Source organism: Zingiber officinale, chromosome 7B, assembly GCF_018446385.1.
Source record: "Zingiber officinale cultivar Zhangliang chromosome 7B, Zo_v1.1, whole genome shotgun sequence".
Taxonomy (NCBI): Eukaryota; Viridiplantae; Streptophyta; class Magnoliopsida; order Zingiberales; family Zingiberaceae; genus Zingiber; species Zingiber officinale.
Window position 1 is genome coordinate 38,908,733 of NC_055999.1, and position 9,718 is coordinate 38,918,450.

The following is a 9,718-nucleotide window of genomic DNA, read 5'->3' on the forward strand; positions in this document are numbered from 1 at the left end:
GATACAAGGTCACAAATTTGGAGGAGAAGCACCAGAAAGTCCTTATCTGCACCTTGAGACATTTCTAGAGCTTTGTGATATGGTGAATTGTGGAGTATCAGCAGATGCAGTTCGGTTGATGACATTTCCTTTTAGCATCAAGGATAAAGCAAGGACTTGGTTATATTCTCTCCATCCTCAAAGCATCACAAGTTAGGAACAATTGGAGCAGCAATTTCTGAATCAATTTTTTCCTCCAAGCAGAACAATCTACATGAGGAGTTGCATCATAAATTTTGCTCAGGCACATGGAGAATCAATATTTGAAGCATGGGACAGATTCAAGAGTCTATAAAGGCAGTGCCCTCATCATGGTTTAGAGAAATGGCTGATTCTACACATATTCTATAGGGAGATTTCTTTTTCAGATAAGTGTTTGTTAGATTCATCAGCTGGAGGGTCTTTTATGGACAAGAGTATAGAAGAAGCTTATACATTAATTGATCAAGTGGCATTGAACCTCCAAGGATGATCGAGCAAAAGTTGGATGGAATCTCCCTCAGAAATTCAAGAAGTACAAGTCATATATACAAGAGAGTCTGTCAAACAAAATGCAGTTCAACCACCCAAGAATGTCGAAATTCAGAAGTCACAGAATGAGGAGTTCAAACATTTGGGAGAAAAGATTAATAGCATAGTTTCAAAATGGTTCAAGGAAGACCTTCCTCCTACACAGACAAGATCTAGTGTAACTAATAATGATATTAAGTTGAAAAGTGGCAAGAATCATGAAGAACTTCTAAAGAAAGATTTGTTTAAGATTGAGGAGAAGAACAATAGAAGACCTCAAGAACTCAGTTACATTACTCCAAGAAGTTCCCAAAGGCCACAAGTACCTTTTCCTCAACGGTTGATGACACCAACACTAGATAAGCAAGCTGGACCTCCTCCACAAGCTTAAAGGGAGTATGGAAAAAAAAAGTACCTTTCCCAAGACCTGCACTAAAGGTTCCTTTTCCACAAAGGCTGGTGAGGGTTGATGAAAACGAAGACTTTGGCAGATTCTGTGACACCAATATGGTTGAGTGTAGATTTTTGGACGTATATGAAGATGAGGACTCTTCAAATGATAATTATGATAATAATGCAGCAGACAATAAGTTTTCAAATCTATCTTCTGGGTTTACAGGGTGTTATGATGAAATTGAGTTTTCGGATGATGAATGTGATGTGGTAGATCAACTTGAAATTGCAAATGAAGTTAGTGATCCTCCTATAGATGATTCTCCCACTGAGGATATTGATGTTGGTTTATTTTTTGATGCTTTTGTTGATGATGATAATATTGAAGAATGTGTAAGGAGCTGTGTTTTGGAAGCAGCATCTCAAGAATCACCTCCTTCGATCACACGACCAATTGATGATATGGAATTTGTACGAATGGAATTGATTGATGATAAATGTGTAGGGACTTTTGCAATGGAAGCGAAGCCCCAAGAATCACCACCTTTGGAAGTACCAACACCAGAGCCAGAGTCAGAATCATTATTTGATTCAGAGGAAGTCACATCCACATGTTTAGAAATTTCATGTACCTCTTAGCAAAGTAAGGTTAGTATTTCTTGTGATCTTTTGGAAAATTTTATAGAGGTACCTACCATTGACTTTGTTGGATGTGATTCAGTTTTTATTTCTTATTTTGCTTATCTTAATATGGTTATGACTCTATCTTATCTAATACGTTTGCGGGAGATTTGTATTTTCTTTGCATGTGCAGATTTTCATGGGGCATATAATTGGAAGCTCGACCTGAACCGTCTTCGACCTCCTGAAAGAATTTCCAAGAAGATTAAGATGGAGAGAGTTATTCTTCACCTTTTGATGAAAGATCCTTCCATAATAAGAGCCCTTGGTAAGAGGGTTCTAAAATATCTTACCCCTCCAAGAGCGAGATTTTGATGAATCTAATGAGGTGGTCGAGCTAATGACATTAAACAAGCGCTTCTTAGGAGGCAACCCAAGTTCATTTTTCTTGTTTTCTTTTTAGTTTATTTTTACTTCATTGATAATAAATCATACCCTCTGCTTAATTTTTCTTACCTATCTTATTTTTGTAAAATTCAAAGTTGTGGAAGAATGTGAGCATCGGATAGAGGAGTATCTTGAAGCACATGCATGTCAACCATTTGAAGCTCATCACTTGGTAACTTCTCTAAACTTCATAAATTCCTTCACATTGCATTTCTAGTTTTCATCGGGGTGATGAAAAGTTTAAGTCTAGGGGGATGTTTGGGTTTAGTTTAATGTTTGTCATACTTCTCAGTTTTTGCACATTTCAAATAAAATTTTTACTAGTTGCATCCTACATCATATTATGATTGTTTGTTCCTTAATGCAAAGTACTAGTTATTCTAGATTTTATGTGGTTCATGTGTTAATTATATTTAGTGATCTATCTTTTTCTATCTATGATAGCATGAAGTGAGCAATGTTTTACTATAAGAGTTTAAGTATTGACCTTGTTTTAGGATCTCTATACACTATGCTTATTTTTTATGGTTGATAACTCTAAAATAGTCATGATTCATAGGATTGGACTAGTACTTGTGTTTCTATGGTGACCTCTCAACTACATTTTGGTTACTGGATAAACTCAGATCATGTAAGCTCATTTGGAAAAAAATTAATCCCATAAAAAAAATAAAGGTCTGTTCAAGTTTGATACTTTGCAAACATTCAAAGAAAAAAATATAAAAATAAGGGATAAAAAAATTATTATCGTGAGTGGAAACTAGCAATTTATTCCTTTGAGACCGAGTTATGTTACTAGGGAAATGAATGCTATGTTTCTCTTGATACTGAGTATTCCTTTGAGACCTTGTGTAGACGATGCATAGCATTTTTTAGGGGAACGAACCTTGCGTGTGGTAGGTAAGTGTCTATCGCCGGATGCATAAGGAACACAATTTTATGACGACTTGACTATACTTAGGGATTGAAACTTGATAAATTTAGGTCACCTTCGCACCGAGCACAGAGGACTACTACTTAGGTCAAACTTTAACTACTTTTGTATCTTGCTCACCAATGAAATCATTTGATAGAATTAGATTGACTTGCTAGAGATTATGATGCACTATCTAACCACGTGAATCTAGATTGCCGGTTTTGCTTGAGGACAAGCAAAGGTTTAAGTCTGGGAGTGTGATGTGCGCAAATATTATGATCATTTACGCATGTTTTAGCGCACATCCACGTACTTTATTCATATATATTCGTTGCATGATTGCCTCTTTCGTCTTATATTCATTATATATATTATTTTGTTCGGATATCTGCTCTATGTTTGGTTTTGTGTTGACAGGGATGATTTTCGGAGCAAAAACGACGATTATCTACGCTCTGAAACAAGCCAAAGAACACGGTCGTGCAACACACGGTCGTGTGACCAGACAAAAGGGAGCAGTGTACGGTCGTGCACCCTTGCACGGTAGTGCGGCCATGGCAGAGGCGGAACAGTGCACGGCCGTGCACCCTTGCACGGTCGTACGGCCATGGCAGAGGCAAAGCAGCACACGGCCATGTATCATTGCACAGTCGTGCCACCCCAGGCTGAGACAAAGGAATGCCCGGTCGTGCCACGGCCCGTGCAGTGCCCATACCCTAGCTTATAAAAGGGTCAAGAAACCTATTTTTGGGACATCTTGGGTTCGGGACTTCGTCCCTCCCCTCGGGGAAAGTCGTCGAGCTTCATCCACCGCCGTCTCTTCACGATCCGTCCATCTCCGGAGCAAGGAAGCATCCCCAAGACATCGGAATCATCAAGCATCTCTTCTTCCTTTCCTTCTAGGGTTGTAAGTATGCTTTTCTTTATGTTCTGGGGTTGTTCTTCCCCCCACAATGGAGTAGACGTCCTATTCTAGGATTATGGAGTATTTGTAATGCGATGGAGATGTAGAACTATGTAGATTCACTTTGTTTTTATTCGATGACTTGTCAGTGTCTTGTTCATGCTTATGTGAGATGTTTATATTTCTATTCTTTGATTGATTGATATGGAGGATTATTGATCCCGCAAAGGGGATACCTTAAAGTGTATTGACCAAGGTACCCTAGTGACAGGGGTAACCCTTTCCGAATGTTTAAGACGTTCCCTCAAAAGGAGAGACAAACCCTTAGGAACTGCTGCTCTCGTAAAAAGAGTGCTCTAGATCGTATACCCGAGGGGCCCTAGTGACAAGGGAACCCGTTCACAGACTTCTAGGACATTCTCTTGAAAGGAGAGGCAATTCCTCTATAAGGAAGTAGGTAACCATACCGAACATCTACCCTTATCCTTACTGTTCTTTACTAGATATGTATCATAGTGATCTACCGAGGCGCCCTCGTGACAGGGGGGTTAACCGTTACAGGATTTCACAAGGAACGTCTCTACGTGATACTTAGGGATATTGGCTAATCTAACTTCCTACAAGAACATTGACATAGAGGATGGAAACTAAGCAATCTATGCAGTATCTCCTAGTATTACAATGAAACCGAAATCCTAGAATCCATCTCCCGAAGCTCATTCCCTCCAAGATCAATTCTCTCTCCTCTCACTTTCCTCTTCTCTCTCTCTCTCACTCTCCTTCCTCACCAATCTAAGGCTTGCCTAGATAACTTACTTTGCGATATCTCTAGTGCTTAATCAACAGTCCCTGTGGATTCTATATTTTTATTACTGATGACGAAACCGTACACTTGCGGTTGCGTAACACTATGAGAAATTTAATGACAGCCACCATGTCTGAGGAGACACCCGTAAGGGATCATATCCTAAACATGATGGCTTACTTGAATGAAATATAAATCCTTTGAGCTGAAATCGATGGTGAAACCTAGGTCGATATTATTCTCAAATGCTATCCAAAAGTTTTGAGCAGTTTCGCCTGAACAACAACATGAATAAAAGGATTTATTCATTGGCGGAACTACTGACAGAACTTCAGGTAGCAGAATGGCTATTTCGTCATAATTCTCAAATTCACTTTGTTGAAAATATTTCTACTTCTAAGTTGAAAGGCAAGAAGAAGAAGAAACAGGTTGGCTCAGCAAAGAAGGTGAATAGATCTCTGGGTACGCGACCAAGAGCTGGAGTGAAGAAGCCAAAGGGAAAGTGCTTCATCTGCAAGTAGTCTGGACATTGGAAGGTGGACTGTCCTCGTAGGAAAGAGAACAATAAGGTATATTTTATTCTCTAGTAGTTGAAACATGTTTAGCGGTGTTATTTACCAGTACCTGGTGTGTAGATACAGGAGCCACTGATCATGTCTGCAATACATTACAGGGGTTCCAGGAAACCCAACGACTATATGAAGGAGAAATAACCGTCTACATGGGCAATACTACGAAAGTGGCGACTGTTGCAGTGGGAGACGTCTACTTATCACTCGATAGAAATAGAACTTTGGTTTTGAGAAATTATTTTTATGTACCAACGTTTAGAAAGAATTTAATTTCAGTTTCTAAACTGTTTGTGAATGGATATTCTGTTTCTTTTGATGACAAAGTAGTTATCAAGAAAAATAGGGTTATTATTTGTTCTGGTACATTAGTAGGTAATTTGTATATTTTAAATCAAATTTCTCCCACAAAACAACAAATGAAAATTAATAACACATCTTCTAATTCTAATAAGAGAAAGGAACCTTCGGAAATGAACTAAACATATCTTTGGCATCTAAGGCTTGGTCATATTAACTTAAGTACGATTCAAAAGCTTATAGCTGATGGACTCTTGGGTTCATTAGTGATGGAAAACTTTCCAACTTGCGAATCTTGCTTGGAAGGTAAAATGACCAAGAGACCTTTTAAGGCCAAGGGGTATAGAGTCAAAGATGTATTAGAACTGGTTCATTCTGATTTGTGTGGTCCTATGTCTATCCAGGCGAGAGATGGTTTCGAATACTTTGTCTCTTTTATAGACGATTATTCGAGATATATGTACATTTACTTGATGCGTCGCAAGTCTAAATGCATTGATAAATTCAGAGAGTATAAGGCTGATGTGGAGAAACGTCATGGTAAAAGTATCAAGACAGTACGGTCTGATCGTGGTGGTGAATACCTCTTTGGAGAGTTTAGGAATTACTTATCAGAGGTCGGGATTCAATCACAATTGTCCGCACCTAGTACACCCCAACAGAATGATGTGGCAGAACAAATGAATAGAACTCTTATGGAAATGGTTAGATCGATGATGAGTTATTCAGAATTACCAAATTCGTTTTTGGGATATGCTCTGGAAACAGTAGTATACATTCTGAATATGATACCTTCTAAATCAATACCCTTTACTCTCATAGAATTGAGGAATGGGCGTAACCCTAATCTGAAACATATTCGGATTTAGGGTAGTCCATCACATGTGCTGAAGGGAGACACTGACAAGTTGGAATCACGTACAGAGGTTTGTCTGTTTGTAGGATATCCTAAAGGAACGAAAAGTGGTTTGTTTTATAATCCTAAAAATTAGAAGATCATTGTTAGCACCAATGCTCGATTTTTAGAGGAAGATTATGTAATGAATCATAAGCTCATGAGTGAAATTGTTCTAGAAGAAATTTGAGAGAACACGTCTAGTCTAGTACTAACAGTACAAGAAGAAATATCACAAGAAACTGCAACACGTGTCACAAATGATACACAATCACAGACAGTGTCTCATCGTAGTGGGAGGGTTGTGAGGCAACCAGAAATATTCATGTTTTTGGAAGAGTCTTCGGACTTGATCCCAGGTAAACATGAACCTGATCCCTGAACATATGACGAAGCACTCCAAGATAAAGATGCAGCATCTTGGCAAAGAGCAATGAATTCAGAAATAGAATATATGTATTCTAACAAAGTCTAGGAGCTAGTAGAACTATCAAATAGTGTAAAAGCTATTGGATGTAAATGGATCTACAAAAGAAAAAGAGGGACAGACAGGAAGGTGGAAACCTTCAAAGCAAGGATTGTTGCGAAGGGGTACACTCAGAAAGAGGGAATCAATTATGAGAAAACTTTTTCGCCGGTGGCCAAACTTAAGTCTATCCGGATACTCTTATCCATTGTCGCTCATATGGATTATGAGATTTGGAAAATGGATATTAAGACAACTTTCCTTAACAAAAGTCTTGAAGAAAACATTCATATGAAGCAACCAGAGGGGTTTATTGAAAAAGGCAAAGAGCATCTAGTGTGCAAACTCAATCGGTCGATTTATGGACTGAAGCAAGCTTCAAGATCTTGGGACATCTGGTTTAATGAAATAATCAAGTCATATGGATTTATTCAGTGTCCGGATGAGTCTTGTGTATACAAGAAGTGTAACGGAAACGTGGTAGTATTCCTTGTACTATACGTAGATAACATTTTGTTAGTTGGAAAAAAATATCAAAGTGTTGTCGGAAGTAAGGGTATGGTTGTCTAAGCAATTCGATACGAAGGACTTGGGAGAATATGCACATATTCTCGGGATCAAAGTAATAAGGGATCGTAAGAAAAGGATGTTGTGCTTGTCCCAAGCTTCATATATCGATACAATCCTTGCTCGTTTTAGCATGTAAGACTCCAAGAAAGGTTTTCTACCCTTCAGGCATGGAGTATCTTTATCTAAAGAGATGTCTCCGAAGACATCAAAAGAGATAGAAGAAATGAAGGCAATTCCTTATGCTTCAGCTGTAGGAAGCCTAATATATGCTATGTTGTGCACGAGACCAGATATCTGTTTTGCCGTGGGCATGATTAGCAGATATCAAAGTAATCCAGGGCAGGGACATTAGGCTGCCGTAAAGCATATATTAAAGTACCTAAGGAGGACTAGAGATTATATACTGGTATACCAAGCAGATGATCTGCTCTCTGTGGATTACACGGATTCTGACTTCTAATCAGATAGGGACAATAGTAAGTCTACATCAGGATATGTGTTTACTTTAGGAGATGGAGCCATAGCATGGAGGAGTGTTAAGCAGAAATGTGTTTCATACTCAACCATGGAAGCTGAGTATGTGGCAGCTTCTGAGGCAGCTAAAGAAGTTGTATGGCTTAGGAACTTCCTAATGGACATAGATGTGATTCCTGCTTTGCCTAAAATCATCACAATTTATTGTGATAATAGCGGTGCAGTAGCAAACTCGAAGGAACCATGACCCCATAAGGCGAGTAAACACATAGAGCGCAAGTACCACCTGATACGAGACATCGTAAAGCGAGGAGAAGTTGTTGTCGCCAAGATTGCATCAGCAGATAACCTGGCAGATCCTTTCACTAAGGCCCTTCCGACGAAAGCTTTTGATCAGCATGTTGAAGGAATGGGAATCAGATGTATGGCAGCATAGTCTTTTAGTATAAATGGGAGATTGTTAGAGTGTATACTAAAAGCCTAGCTTTTTGTAAACATTTATTTTGAAATAAAGAATCACATTGGTCAAATGTCTACATTTATATGTTAAGTGTAGTTGTTCAATTACTTTATATTGTAGATAACATGGTGTGTGGTGTCACACACAGAAGGTCATGTTATCAGTTCCTTATAAATTATAAATAATAACTCATGACTAAGATGGATAGAAATAAACCATTGGAATAAGTCGTAATGTAATTTGATATTAGTTTATCTTGACTATAAAATTACACTAGTACACTCTGAGTGTATTGAGCAGGATCATTTAAGGTAAATTCTTTTTATACTGACTACATAAAAGAATAAGACCTTTGTTATTATGGAAGTGTGTGCTCTTAATCCTGATATAATAACAAGTGCATATATTTAGTATTTATTTTTTAATTTATCAGTGGGTGAGATTTACTTCGATAAATCAAGAGGTCCGATAAGTTGGGAAATAATATTATTTATAGTGTGTGTTGTTGATTATAGAAGGAAACTATGTTCTAGTAATCTAGGTTGATGATGTCCCCAAGAAGAGCTCATAAGGATTGTCATGTAAACCCTGCAGGTGGACTTAGTCCGACATGACAATAAGGTTGAGTGGTACTACTCTTTAATTAAGTGAGTTGTCAGTAACTCATTTACTTAGTGGGCATCCGATATCTTAAACACAGGAATATTAACACACTCATGATAAGAAGGAGTCCATATAGTAATATGGGATTGGTGCGGTAGTTCAATAATACCTCTTTAGTGGTATAAATTATTATTGATGAACTCGAGTTGGGTGTTCAGGGCGAACACGGGAAATTCAAGTTCATCGGGAGACCAAAACCAATTCCTCCTCTCGGTCCCTGTCGTAACCTCTTATTAATAAAGTGTTATATCCACCTAAACCTAACTTCTTACCCACCTTAAGATGGCCGGCCAAGCCAAACTTGGAGCCCAAGCTAGGGTCGGCCAAACCAAGGCTAGATGGGTTCAAGTGGTGGTCGGCTCTAGCTTGGAGCCCAAGTAGGTGGTCGGCCATAATAAAAATAAAAGGGAGTTTATTTTAAAATCTTTCCTTATGTGGAAACTATGATTTTAAAAGAGAGTTTTAAAAATTAAATCTTTCCTTTTATAGTTTCTACAAAGGATTAAGAGAAAGGTTTAATATCTTTCCTTATTTGTAGTTAAAAGAAATATTTTAATTGTTGGAGAAAACTTTCCTTAATTGTAATCATCCACATGTTTTAAAAGAGATTTTAATTTATAAAAACTTCATTTTATAACCAACCATGAAGGGAATTTAAAAGAGAAATTTTTATTTTAAAAATTTTC

The 9,718-nt window shown here is 37.9% G+C and overlaps 1 non-coding gene across 1 annotated transcript; it reads right to left on the bottom strand.

The window, feature by feature from the left end:
• Positions 1–251: 251 nt before the first annotated feature.
• On the bottom strand, positions 252–357 carry LOC122007494. Its single transcript, XR_006118986.1, has one exon. It is a non-coding gene; the product is annotated as a small nucleolar RNA R71 (small nucleolar RNA).
• Between the last annotated feature and the right edge of the window lie 9,361 nt (positions 358–9,718).